Source organism: Sorex fumeus, unplaced genomic scaffold (genome assembly GCF_029834395.1).
Source record: "Sorex fumeus unplaced genomic scaffold, SorFum_2.1 ptg000019l, whole genome shotgun sequence".
NCBI classification, from domain to species: Eukaryota; Metazoa; Chordata; class Mammalia; order Eulipotyphla; family Soricidae; genus Sorex; species Sorex fumeus.
In genome coordinates, this window is record NW_026606076.1 from 35151930 (window position 1) to 35166193 (window position 14264).

Consider the following 14264-nt stretch of genomic DNA (forward strand, 5'->3'; position numbering starts at 1 on the left):
TGCAGTGCAGTGACATGTAGCACAAGCTTCCTAGGATGATAGACTCTGATTGTTTCAGGAAGGAGAACGGGGATCCGGCTCCTGGCCTGATTGATCAGCTCTCTCTTTGAGGCCACTGTTTTATTTATTTTGTTGATTTGAATGGGCCATATTAGGGGTGCTCAAGGATCATTTCTTTCAGGTCTGGGGGACCAACTGTATAGGGTTTCAGGGGTCCAATGCTGATTAGACTTATTTGTTTGTTTATTTGTTTTTGAAAGATGTTGAAGGGGAGGGGCCATACTCAGTGATTCTCAGGTTATTTCTGGTTCTGTATGAAGGATTTCCATCTGCCAGTTCTTGAGGAACTATAAGGGATGGCGGTAATGCCAGCCCTAATCGCTGTCCACAGAGCCACAGTCCTGTTACTCCATCCTGCTGCTTTGTTTTCTTTCATGTTTATTTTCTTGCCACAGTGGAGGTACTCAGAGCTTCCTCTTGGCTCTGTGCTCCAGATTCACCCCTGACAGGCATCAGGGGAACCCGGGTGTGATACTTATGTATGTACCCTGATGGCTACAAATGTCTCAGGCCCCAGGACATGTGTTTCTCCTATTTTGTCCTTCCTGCTCTGAGAGCCTCACCTGCTCAGTCACACAGTCTCATGTTCAGATGATGCTGTGTGTGCAGTTCTGGGCATGTTCCTGTCCTAGGAATGTGATGCAGAGAACCTTAGGATCGAATCACTTTTACCATCTTTGAGATGAATTCGGGTCATCCTTTATATATGTAAGGACTGTGGAACGTGTTCACTTACTCTTCCTTATTACACATGGTAATATTCATAATGGAAAGAATACATGTATCAGCAGTGTGAAAAGGCCTACATTATGCCGTCAAGCCTCCTTAGAATCATAGGAAAATTGGTCTTGGATACAGATTATATATATATATATATATATATATATATATATATATATATTTTCTTTGTGGGTCACACATGGCGATGCACAGGGGTTACTCCTGGCTCTGCACTCAGGAATTACCACTGACGGTGCTCAGGCGACCATATGGGATGCTGGGAATCGACCCCGGGTCAGCCACATGCAAGGCAAACACCCTACCCGCTCTGCTATTGCTCCAGCCCCTGTACTTTAATTTTTAAAAAAAATATTAAGGTAATATATAGCTACCTTCAATTAAGATGTTAGGCTTTTCTTTTTACTTCAGTTTTGGGGCCACAATTGGCAGAGGTCGGGGAACCTATATGGGGTGCCAGACAGAACCAGGGGCAGCCCCAAAGCAAAAAAAAAAATTAAATTTGTGACCCAAAAAGAAAAAAAATAAAGTACAAAGTTTGAAGTATATAATGTTATTTCCAGCCTGGAGTGATAGCTCAGTGGTAGGGCGTTTGCGTTGCACACAGCCAGCCCGGCCGAGCAGGGTTTGATTGCTCCGTCCCTCTCAGAGAGCCCAGCAAGCTACCAAGAGTATCTTGCCTACACGGCAAAGCCTGACAAGGCCCCTGTATTCTATATGCCAAACACAGTAACAACAAGTCTCAAAATGGAGACGTTACTGGACCCACTCAAGCAAATATATATATATATATATATATATATATATATATATATAGGTAAGGTAAGGTAAAGGCCCTCCCGTTGATCGTCGATTTGCTCGAGCGGGCCCAGTAACGTCTCCATTGGAGACTTTGGTGTTACTGTGTCTGGTATATCGAATACTCTCGGTAGCTTGCCGGGCTCTCCGAGAGGGGCGGAGGAATCGAACTCGGGTCGGCCATGTTGGCCGCTTGTAAGGCGAATGCCCTACCCACTGTGCTATCGCTCCAGCCCATATATATATATATATATATATATATATATGTATATATATATATATATATATATATATAGACTGTGGGAAGGCTTTCACTCAAACTTGGTGTTTTACTAAGCACAGAAGAAAAATCACACTGGAAAGAAACCACATAAATATCTGACTTGTGGGAAGCTCTTCACTCTACCCTGTAGCTTTACTATGTATTTTAAAAGTCATAGTGGAGAGAAGTCTTAAATATGTAAGAAAAATGCAAGACCTTCACTCAACCCATAACCCTTACTAGCCATATGAAAACATATACTGGAGAGAAATCTTGTGTTTGTTAATGTGGGAAGGCCTTTGCAAACCTCTCAAGTGTTTTAGACATCATAAAATGCAGACTGGATGAGTCCATCCCTAATAACTAACCGCACATTCAGAGGAGTACCCCTAGGGAAGACACGTTTTGTTTGGACCAGGAGTGTTAGGGGGCTTCAGGAGTGCAGTCAAGAAGGAAGTAATCCAGGTAGCGTGTGACAAGCTTCCAGTGGCATCAGTACTATAAGGGAAAGGTACTTGCTGATTGTCACCCGGGCTTCGGCTTTAGCAGTGTCCCAGCATTTGGACTTCACGTGTATGTTAATTTGTAAATAATGGGTTTTGGTAATGAAAGTCAAGAGGAAGCTGACTAAATAAAACTTAAAAATCAATACGTAAAAACCTCTTGAAGCAAAAAAAAGCTTCAAAGATTCTTAGAGTCTTAAAAATCCTGCAATCAAATATAACAATATTCACATGAATTTATTACTACATCAATTCATATTGCAAGTTTGTTTTCTCATCAATTTTAATCCTAAAATTTTATTAGCAGTTGGGGATTTTTATCTTTAGTAAATTAAATACATACATATATCACCAGCCCTCACTCTGAACTGCCAAGTTTCACCATTGTCTCAGTCTTTGCTCTGATTCTGGCTTGGCCCAAAGGTCCTGTTTTGAAAGGGTTTATTGCAGAGATCAACCATAATGTTGCTGAGAATCATTGTGAATCAAAAATCAGGCAATTCTTCATTCTTCCCACCTTCCTGTCTTATGCCTGAGGGAGCTGTGGTCCGACCCTTCACCATAGTATGGGGTGGGTTGGCCTCACTCCTGTTCCATGTGTATGTCAGTTCAGGACATGGTGACCTTCCCCGATGTGGCCATGAGCTTCACCCTAGAGGAATGGACGGGGGCCAGAATGCTAAGTATGTGCAGGGTACAGTTGAGCCCCAATTTTCTGGAGTATCTCTCCAGTTGTGGGCCTTATTTATTATGAGTCCAATTTAATTTTTTTTGCTTTGTTTCATTTTGGGGTCCAGCTGGCAATGCACATGGTGACTCCAGGTTCTGTACTCAGGAATCACTACTAGTTTGATACTTGACATCTAATATTGTCCCTAGGAATGGCCAGGAGGATTTCCTCAGCCCAGAGCCATGAATAAACCCTATACATTTCTGTGTGTGTGACTCAAAACAAACCAAATAAATTTATTTCTCTTTTCACATTTAACTTGAGTGTTTTGCTTTTGCTCTTGGTATTGTTTCGGGGACACACTTGGAATTTTTCTTTTCTTTTATTTGTAACTTTTAAATTCCATTCATTTATTTTTGGCTGTTGGGCCACACACAGTGGTGTTCAGGGGTTACTACTGTCTCTCCCCTCAGTATTTACTCGTGGCAGTGCTCAGGGACAATATAGGATGCTGAGATTCGAACTCCGGTGGTTTGCATGCAAGCCCTGCCCGCTATGCTGTCATTACAGCCCCTAAGATCATTTATTTCTTAGAGTCTCACCCCCTCATCCGCTGTTATTCTCAGTGCTTGGGGTCACTTCAAGTGATCTTGAGCAATCAGGTGGCGCCCATCATCAAATCAGAAGTTCCTTCATGCAACGCATGTTTCTGAATCCTGTGCATTGTCGCACTGCCTTCATTGGACTCTTTTAGGTTTTTAAAAAATATTTGGGCCAAACCAGCAGGACTCAGGGTTTGTTCCTGGTCTCTGCACTCAGGGATCATGCCTGGCTGGTGGTGGATAGTATGGGGTTGTCGGGGATCAAACCTGGATTGACCATTGGCAAGACCATTGCCCCACCTGCTGTAATACCTGCTACCCTCCGTCTTCCCCTTTGTTTTTAGCTTACTATAAATTTGGGGGGATTTCCATCCTTGTCCTTGCTTAAATGCTTGGGTTTACTCTTGACTCTGCACTCAGTGAGAGTGAACTCAGGGCCTCCAGTTGCTGGTATTCTGGACACAGGGCCCAGCAGTCATTGTTCTCGTGGATAAAGGACAAAGTAGGGTCTCTTCTTGGAAAACTGACTGTGAAGGCCAATTTTGTGGCAGAAGACGAGGCCTCCTGTGAGCACCCCACACTTCCCTGTCTCTGCACTATAAGAGGGGTAGCTGCTCCATCTTGGGCAGCGCTTTCACACATTTTTTTTCACTTGTTCCCTGATATCTAGGTGGTTCCTGAGAAGCGGTGGAGGCTCTCTGGGGTCACAGCTTTGCCGGGTATGATGGGGGCAGTACCAGGGTGCAGGGTGCGTGGTGTGAGTGCATGATCTTGGGGGGGGGCCCTGCAGCCACAACCGCCTCCAGGTCAGCAATAGGCAGAGGCAAGTGGGAGCGAGGCTGAGCACGGGGACTGCAAGTCTTGGGGTGAGGGACCTATATGAAAGCGCTGAAAACCTTTGTTTTCCACATTGCAGACCCAGGTTCCATCCTGCTAGCATGACCTGGACTGATTTCTGAGTGCAGAGCCAGAAATAACCACTTAGCATCAGCTGTGTGACCTCCAAAAAATAAAATAGAAGATTGATTTCGATTGGGCTGGAGCGATTTATTTTGATTATTTTGATTGATTGTTTTGATTATTTTGATTTATTTTGATTGGGCACAGCAGGTAGGGCATTTGCCTTGCATGCGGCCTACCCGGGTTCAATTCCCAGTATGCCATATGGTCCCCTGAGCACTGCCAGGAGTAAATCCTGAGTGCATGAGCCAGGAGTAACTTCTGTGCATCACCGGGTGTGACCCAAAAAGCAAACAAACAAACAAACAAACAAAAAAAGAATCTTTTAGGGGGTAATAGTGATAATACAGCAAGTAGGACATTTTTTCCTGCACGTTGCCAGCGCAGGTTTGATCCCTGGCACACCATATGGTCCCCTGAGAAACTGCAGGAGTAATTTCTGAGTGCAGAACCAGGAGAAAACTCTGAGCATCGCCAGATATGACCAAAAAGGAAAAAAAAGAGTATGTAGGAATATGTTAAGGAGCAAAGCACCTTCCTCATTTCATCTCTCCCTTAGCAGGCTACCCTCGCTGTTGTTTTGTGTAGTGCTGATAAAATAAGATATTTAAAAGAATATATTTGATTTTTTGGTAAATAGGAGCTTCGCCTATGGTTCACTGCTGGTGTACTGGAATTATTTAAGAAGGGCCAGTGTACAGCATATACTAGGTATGCTTGCCTTGCAAGCATCCAACCCAGGTTCTGTGTATGTATGGCATTGCATATGGTCCCTGAAGCGCACCGGGACTAATGCCTCATCCCAGACTAGAAATAATCCCTGAGCACTGTTGGTTATTGCTGCAAAACTAAACACATACAAACACACACACAAACATGCAAACACACACACAGGATGTGACAGAAGAGAAAAAAATATTAAGTATTCAGGATAAATCATGGGATTCTTGAGCATAAAATAAGTAAAAAAGTGATCTAACAGGTCTGAAGCGATACCACAGCGGGTAGGGCGTTTGCCTTGCACGCAGCCAACCCGGGTTTGATTCTCAGGATCCCATTTGGTCCCCTGAGCACTGCCAAGAGTAATTCCTGAGTGCAGAGCCAGGAGTAACCCCTGGGGATCACCGGGTATGACCTCCCAAAAAATGTAGAGTCACTCCAGATTCTTGGACTGGGAAACACAGTTCACATCCTGGTGTATAGTAAACACCCTGAATATTAGAATAATTTTCCTATACAGCAAGCTTTTTGCACAATTTTCAAGTATATTTCTGTTCAACAAGAGTGAGTGCTAGATGCAGGTTCACGCAGATGTGTCTGTGTGGTTTAGGGCATTCGTGGGTGAAACCTGTGGTGTGGTGATCTGGTTGGAAGGAGTACCCCTGAGGCCTAGGGAAGAGAGGTGTATGTGCGGGTGAGTTCTATAAGTTCACAGCATGAGTAAGTCAGCTAGACTGGCAGTGGCGTGGTGCTTCTCCTCTACCACATGCTTTCAGTGTCCAGGAGCTGCAACTCCCACCCCGACCGGCAGTCATCTCCAATAGATGCTTTAAGGAGGGAACAGGGCCACCAGGATGGTTGGTGATCAGTTGCCATTTATTCCATTCTCCACATACAACTGTTCCAGTTCAGCTTTAGTGGTTGGTGTCTTACCCCCAGTTCAATTGCACCATGCGGTCAAGTTCAAGAATTTTGTTTTGTTTTTTGATTTGGTTTCAGGATTGCACTGGGCAATGCTCAGGTTTTATCCCTGACTATGCAGTGTAGCACTGTCCTCCCGTTGTTCATTGATTTGCTGGAGCGGGCTCCAGTAACGTGTCCATTGTAAGACTTGTTGCTACTGTTTTTGGCATATCGAATATGCCACGGGGAGCTTGTCAGGCTCTGTCCTGCGGGCAGGATACTCTTGGTAGCTTGTTGTGTTCTCCAAGAGGGGTGGAGGAATCCAGCCAGGGTTGGCCGTGTGCAAAGCAAACAACCTATCTGCCCCCCAACCAAAAAAAATCTGTCTTTTCTAAAAGTAAAAGGGCCTCATTGGTTTAAAACAGTAACACATAGACAATCCAGTGTGTGAGAAGCCTTCAGGGGAAGCGGGTACATGAGATCCCAGCAGGATGCCTTGAGGACAAGCTGAGGACTCACCTGGTGGAAAATTCCCCATAGTGGTTCTGACCTAAGTCATTAATAATCTTTTGAAAGAAAGTTTTTAATGGAAAATAATTTTTTTCTTACATGATCTCTAATCATTAACTGTAAGGTGGGAGAATAGCAACTTTTTCCCTGTGATTTGTATACTTCAGTATGCAGAAATCTCTTACTTCCTAGAATTTGTTACAGATTCCAAAGACTATATATTTAGGAAATGGCTTGGCCGTGCCCTTGAACCATATGGGCTGCCTGGGATCTACCTGTATGTGTGGGCATCACTTTTGCCTTCACTGCTGTAATATCTCTCCCACCACAGTTCTTTATTTTGTTGGTCTCACCCCATCAGATGCTGCCCTGTTTCAATGCTCAAGGTCACTTGAATGCTTCTTGGGAAACTTCCTCAGGACTCAAGGTTTGTTCCTGGGCTTTCCACTCAGGGATCATTCCTGAATGGCTTGAGGGACCCTAGGGAATGTTAGGAAATGAACCTGGATTAGCCGTGAGCAAGTCAAGTGCAGCATTTCTGTGAAGTCTGTATGGATACTTTATTTTTTTCAATTGGGATGTCTTGCCATCTTTGGCCATTTATGGATTTATTAAGCTCTTGGGTTTACAGCCCTTACTGATCACTTCAAGAGGGGCTCAGGAAAGTCCATGTGGTGCTCGTCCTAAAGTGATCGTACAGTGGGGGAAGGTGATAGTCTTGCAAGCAGTGGACATGGGCTCTATACCTGGCATCCCATGGGGTCCCTGTGAGTTTATGCGTGGGGGTCCCTAGCAGAGGAAGAAAGATATGGGGAACCACAGACTGATGATCCAAATGGCCCATTTCATGCAGAGCTGAAAGCATTCTTACAGAACAACTGAGGGAGGGTGGGATATAGGACTGCATTTAGGTGTGAGCGTCATTTGCAGACATAAAATGTTGCAATCGAGGTAATTCTCTTGAGGGGATTAACTCAAGAAGACATTCTGTCTGACATCTATGTGGCTTTTCTTTTTTCCTGTGGTTCAACAAATAGGTTTTCTTATGAATACTTGCAGTTATTTGGATTAGTTACAACCCCGGCCCTGAGGGTAAGCAAGGGTTTTACTCTATGTCTTCAGGCTGGTCCAGCTTTTCCTACACCTTGGAGGTCCTTTTCCTTAAGTTATAAGACTATCATCAAGACTGTGCTTTTATGCTTTCTACGCTGTCTCTTTTTGATGCTGGGTAGCTTTGCTGCTCTCCCCAGGTCCATCCCAGACTCATCTAGGGACCCCCCTTTGTTGGTTGTTAGGAACTATGTCAAAATAAGCTTTATCACTAATCTGTGATTCGATCTCTGTTGGGACAGGGCATTCCGGTGGTGTGAAGCCCTCAGTGATCTCCTGACTGGAAGGAGGAGCTCTTGAGACTGGGGAGGAGAGGCGTGTGTGCAGGGGTGTGTCTGAGGACCCTCCCTGGTGGAGCTCTGGGCAGTGTGGGGGTGCCCTGAGTGCAGGTGAAAAATGCTGCTGACCCTGGGGGTCTCGAACTCCTGGATCCCTTTTTTGTCCTTCCTGCTCTGGGGAGCCTTGCTTGCTCTGTCACACAGTCATATTCACATGATGCTGTGCACAATTGCAGGGATGCCCCGGTCCCAGGGAGATGGAGAAAGGATCTTTGGGACTGATTCACAACTTTCTGAGACAGATTTGTGGCAACCATGAACTAGGATTTCTGAGTCCTACAGGCACATATGTTAGACAGAGCTTTGAGTACCTCGCTGAACATTGAGTGTCACCTTTTCATTCCTAGAACAAGAGTTGTGTGTATGGGGGGATGCTTAGTGTTTGGTGCCACATCTAGGATCACTTTGTTTGTTTCTTTGGGTCTGTGTTCAGTTGTTACTCTGTAGTGCTCACTGGACCAGTGGCTCTGAGTTTGGCCCTGGGGAATCTGTGTGTAAGGCTGACACCTAACAGGAACTTTATTCTATAGATTTCTCACATTTTATCAGATTCAGCTTCCTTAGAATAATTTCTGGGGCCTGTCAACTAGGAATTTTGAGTGGAGGCTCGTTCTTCCTGAGGGGAGACACCCTGAACTGAATCCTTCTAGATTCCTTGTGGACTCCTCCTCACTGCCAAGGGAATGGGCTGGGGATCGACCCTGACTCCTGCCTCTCTATGTGTCCTGACTCAGGATGCTGTGACCTTTACTCATGTGGCCATCACCTTCCCCCCATGAGTGGATGTGCCTGGCCGTACATGAGAGAAAGCTCTATAGGGACGTGATACTGGAGACCTATGAACATCTGCGGGCTGTCGGTGAGAGCTGCGTGGGAGCATGTGCCAGGACAGACCCATAAGGAATCTTAGGGCCTGGGCAGGGGCTGTGTGGCCATTGCTCTGACAGGCCGAGATGTTTGACAGCTGTGTATTTTTCTGTTTCTCTACGTCCTTTCCTTTTCTCTGTTTTTGTTATTGGGCAACAACTCATGATGTTCAGGGATTACCACCGCCCTTTACTCAGGGATCACTTTAAGTGGGCCTTGGTCCATCTGAGATGCAGGGCATTGAAACAGATCAACCACATGCAAGCAAAGCATCCTCTGCATTGTACTGTCGCTCAAGCTCCTGTAAAAAGTTCCTTCCATTGCTAAATTGAATTCTTGTACTACCCTTCACTTCAATGTGTTTGCTTTGGTTTTGTTTTGGGGCCACAGTCCACATCCTTCTGGCTCTGTGCTGAAGGATCACTCGTAGCAGTGCTCAGTGGCCAATCGTGGTAGTATTTACTACCCTTATTTAGTATTTATACAATACAGATGAGATTAAATTAAACTGCAAGTTCACATGTAGTTTTGGAAGCAACTCTACTTATAGCCGTGACTCAATAGATACACAGAGTAAACAAATGGCACTTCCATAATAAAATACAAGAATTTTCATCATGCAGGGGCTGGAGAGATAGCACAGCGGGTAGGGCATTTGCCTTGCAAGCGGCCAACCCGGGTTCGATTCCCAGCATCCCATATGGTCCCCGAGCACCGCCAGGGGTAATTCCTGAGTTCAGAGCCAGCAGTAATGCCCGTGCATTACCGGATATTACCCAAAAAGCCAAAAAAAAAAAAAGAATTTTCATCATGCATTGTTTACAGGCACCTTAAGAGGTGGTCTCTTTAGAGGCAGGTAGTCAATATTCAACAGACAACAAAATCTTGGCAAGTATTTTTACACAATACTTTTTTTTTAATGTAGGAGTGGGCTGGAGTGATAGCACAGCGGTAGGGCGTTTGCCTTGCACGCAGCCAACATGGCTGACCCGAGTTCGATTCCTCCGTCCCTCTCGGAGAGCCCGGCAAGGTACCGAGAGTATCTCGCCCGCACGGCAGAGCCTGGCAAGCCTCCCGTGATGTATTCGATATGCCAGACACAGTAACAACAAAGTCTCCAATGGAGACGTTACTGGGCCCGCTCGAGCAATGTAGGGGTACTGCTATTTATTCAGCCACTGATTAGCTGATTGAATTGTTACACAATACTTCAAAGTTACCTTTATAATACATTTTATACTCAATAATTCAAAACTCCCCCAAATAAAATTTTCTCAAGGACCTAACATTATATTTTGTATGCGTCCAATTTTGTTTTGTTAGTTTCATTTTTCAGCCACGCCATGATACTTTGGGGTGACTCTGGGTTCTGCACTCACTTATCAGTCTTGGTGTTTGCTTGGGGGATCATACGGGATCCGGGGATTGAATTGGACCAGTTGCGTGCAAGGCGGCAAAAGTGAAGATTGTGTTCTTTGCGTACATTCAGTAACTTGGCTGGCTATATCAGGTACACATGGGTTAGGCCTCTCACCTTTTAATTGTCTGTAATCTCTACATTGATTCTGTGGGGGCAGGGTATTCTAGGATGAAGCCAGCTGTAATCCCATGGCTGGTAGGAGGAGCCGTGAGGCCGGGGAGGAGAGGCGTGTATGCAGCTGAGCATCTGACGACCCTACCGGGCTCGGGACCTGGCATCGTGGGTGTGCCCTGAGTCTGTGTGAATCATGCTGCTGACCTCAGGGGGCCTCGGGCTCCTGGATGCAGGCATCTGTGCTCTACTCACAGGGCTCTTTGCTCCCCTGGGGTGATCCTGTGCTTTGCTTTCTTGACTTGTTCCATTCTTCTTCATTAGTCATGTGTTCATGATATTCAGGGTCCTTTGTACCCCTTTCCCTTACCAGCCTGGCTGCACAGTCATCTTTTAACATTAGTTCCTGAACCTAGAGAAATAAGTTTTGAAATGTTTCTTACTATGTGTATCCAGATAACTGCACATATTAATAAGAATTGAACTTAATTCTTTAATATGTACAAACAGAGTAACAGCGAAGCAAAACAGATCTTATAACCCCTGAGTGAATTTCTCAGACAGAATGTCTTCTTGAGTTAATTCCCTCTCAAAGAATTGCCTCTGTTGAAAAGCTTGACCTCTGTAAATGGTAAATCACAATACATGCATCCCTGTGCCTTGATCACCCTCATATGTTCTATAAGAATGCTATTCGGTTCTGAATTAAAGGTCCACTGTGCACTGGCCATCAATTGTTTTGGTCCCTATGTCTTTGTTTTTTTTGATAGATGGACCACCAAACGCCTTGTGCCATGGGACCTTCCAACTCACTACACTTCACATCTGGCACTCTGGCAAGGGCGCCTCAGAATTCACACTGGAGTATTTGTTGTTGTTTCATTTCATTGGAGTTACCTTTTGAAGTTGCAGTATTTTTGGTAAACACCCTGCTTTGTCTATACCTTATTCCTGCCTCTGAGCTCAGGTATCACTTCTGGCAGGGTTCAGGGGCCCATATATGTTCTGGTGTATTGATTCAGGGTCAGTCAAGTGCACGGTGAATGTTTTACCTGCTGTATTACCACACCAATCCAAAAGATATAATATTCATGGTTTAAAAGTAGACTCACTCCAGAAATTCCAGTTGTCAGACACACGTAAAATCATGGTTCATAGTAAATACCCTGGATATCTGGATAATTTTTTTATACAAGACACTGGGTTTCAGAGCTATTCCTGCAAAATAGGAGCAAGTGATGGATGAGACTCATGTGCAGATTTGGGATTACAGTAAATCATGATCAGGATGGCCTAGGTCCAGCAAATCAGACATGGGACTTCCTGGTGCTCACCGAAGCCGAGAAGTGACCTTGTTCCCTGGAAGAGAGTTCACAGGCACATGTCCCTGAAAATTCTGCAAGAGGGCAGCTGAAGGTTTGTCCACGCTGAGTTCCTGTGGTTGCCCCCCACAGTAGAGCCACTAATGGACCGATTGTCAATGTCACCTGCAGGGGCCGTCTCTGCATGTGATCTCCTGGCCTCAGAGTTAGTCCCTGGCCTTAAGGACCTTCCTGTAGGGCCCAGAGTAGACTCCCGGGGCTCGGGCAGGGCTGTAGTTTCCTCCCCTGTAGGCTGAGACTAGCCCTTCTGTTCCAACAGGCAGCCTGGTTACAACCCACTTCTCTGTCCCGACAGAGGCAGGAGCATCTGACAGTGTATTCCTGCAGATAGGTCTGTGAGCCAGTGTCCAAGCGTCTGGCAAGTGACCACATTTCTGGCTCCAATGCAGGGCCTTCTGGTCAGGTGGGGTATGGGGCTGGTTGTGTTCCTCTCTGGTGCTCACAGCTCAGGTCTTTCCACGGAGCCTCCTGCTGATCCGCAGGAAAAACAAAGGCAGGAGATGGTGTCCTGCCATCTGCCACACACACCATCCTCAGGCATGAGAACGACAAGATGACCCAGTGCAGTGACAGGAGCGCACAGGCTTCTCGGTTATTGGGTTGTTTCAGGAAGGAGACGTGGGATGTGGCTCTGAGCCTGATTGCCCAGCTCTCTGCTCTTTGAGGCCGTAGGGCTTCAAGCTCCTGGAACAGGCATCTGTGCCGAGTTCATGCTGCCCTTCATCCCCTTGGACTGTACATCATGGAATGATCTGCGGTTTAATTTCCTGGCTTTGTCGTTAGTCTTCCTTATCTATCAGGTGTGTAGAATAGTCCATGGGAATCTCGGCCGTTAGTCTTCCTGTATGTGTCTGACCAGGGTGGCTGTTCAGCCTGAAACTCCGGGTCCCCTTTGTGCAAAATTCTACCTCACAGAACGAGGAGAAAAGAATGCAAAGTTTAAGAATAGAACTCCCAGAACGACCACCAACTGGGAGCTCGTTGGCTCTGTTGCGGCAACATGGAAAGATGCCGTCTTTGACAACATTGATGAGGAATACGATCAAATGATTCAGCACCTCCATTATTGTGCGAGGAATGCTGAGAAAGATAACCACAAAAAAACGCCTTTCTTCAAACACTTTTGAACTTATTCGCCAATGTGGCTTGGCACATGCCTCAGGCAACTACAAGCGAATGTCGGAGCTGGCAAAACAATGCAGAGAAGACATCAAGGATGACCTCAAAGACAGGAGAGCAGGGGTGCTGATAGATGCTGCAGAAGCTGGGAAAAGCATTCGTAATGCGCGCCTATCCTTCACCAACTACAAGACCAAGATGACTGCCCTCCGACATCCTGATGGATCTATCACATCTGCCAGAAGGGCAATGGAGAAGCATATTCATTACTTCTACTGAGATCTCTTTAATAGCCACATCCACTTGCCCACATACCACATTCTACATGATGGATATGTCATTCCCAATGTTCTTCCTTCCGAAATGCAACATGCCATCTCATTGGTAGAGAAACAAAGAGCACCTGGCCCAGACAAGATCAAACCTGAACACCTGAAGAACTTACCATCAGTACCCATCAATACACTGGCTCGGCTCTTCACATGCTACCTGTCTGACTACAAGGTTCCATCCCAATGGAAAACCAGCAGGACTGTACTACTGAACAAGAAGGGAGATATCCACGACATTGGCAACTATCGCCTAATCTGCCTATTGTCTGTCATCTACAAACTGTTCACTGGAGTCATCCTGAATAGGATTAGCAGAACACTAGATGAAGGACAACCATGTGAACAAGCCGGATTCCGAAAAGGATTCAGTACCATCGACCATATCCACACGATTATTAAACTCATTGAGGTTTCTCAGGAGTTCAAGATGCTGCTCTGTCTAACGTTCATTGACTTAAATAAGGCCTTTGATTCTGTTGAGACAGAAGCGGTCATAGAAGCCCTAGCCAATCAGGGCGTACAAACTCAATACATCAGGATCCTTCGTGAGCTCTATTATGGATTCACTACCACGATCTCACCATTCTACAAAGAAGTAATCATCCATGTGGTAGATGTGGCAGAAGCCAGGAAAAGCATTCGTAATGCCCGCCTATCCTTCACCAACTACAAGACCAAGATGACTGCCATTCTGGCTTCTGCCGCATCTATCTCCATTGCCCTTCTATCTGAGAGGGGTTCGGAAGGGTGATACCATTTCACCAAAACTCTTCAGTGCCACCCTCAAGAACATCATGCGATGTTCTGGAATGGAAAAGAATGGGAGTGAAGATAGATGGTCGGCAACTACACCACCTCC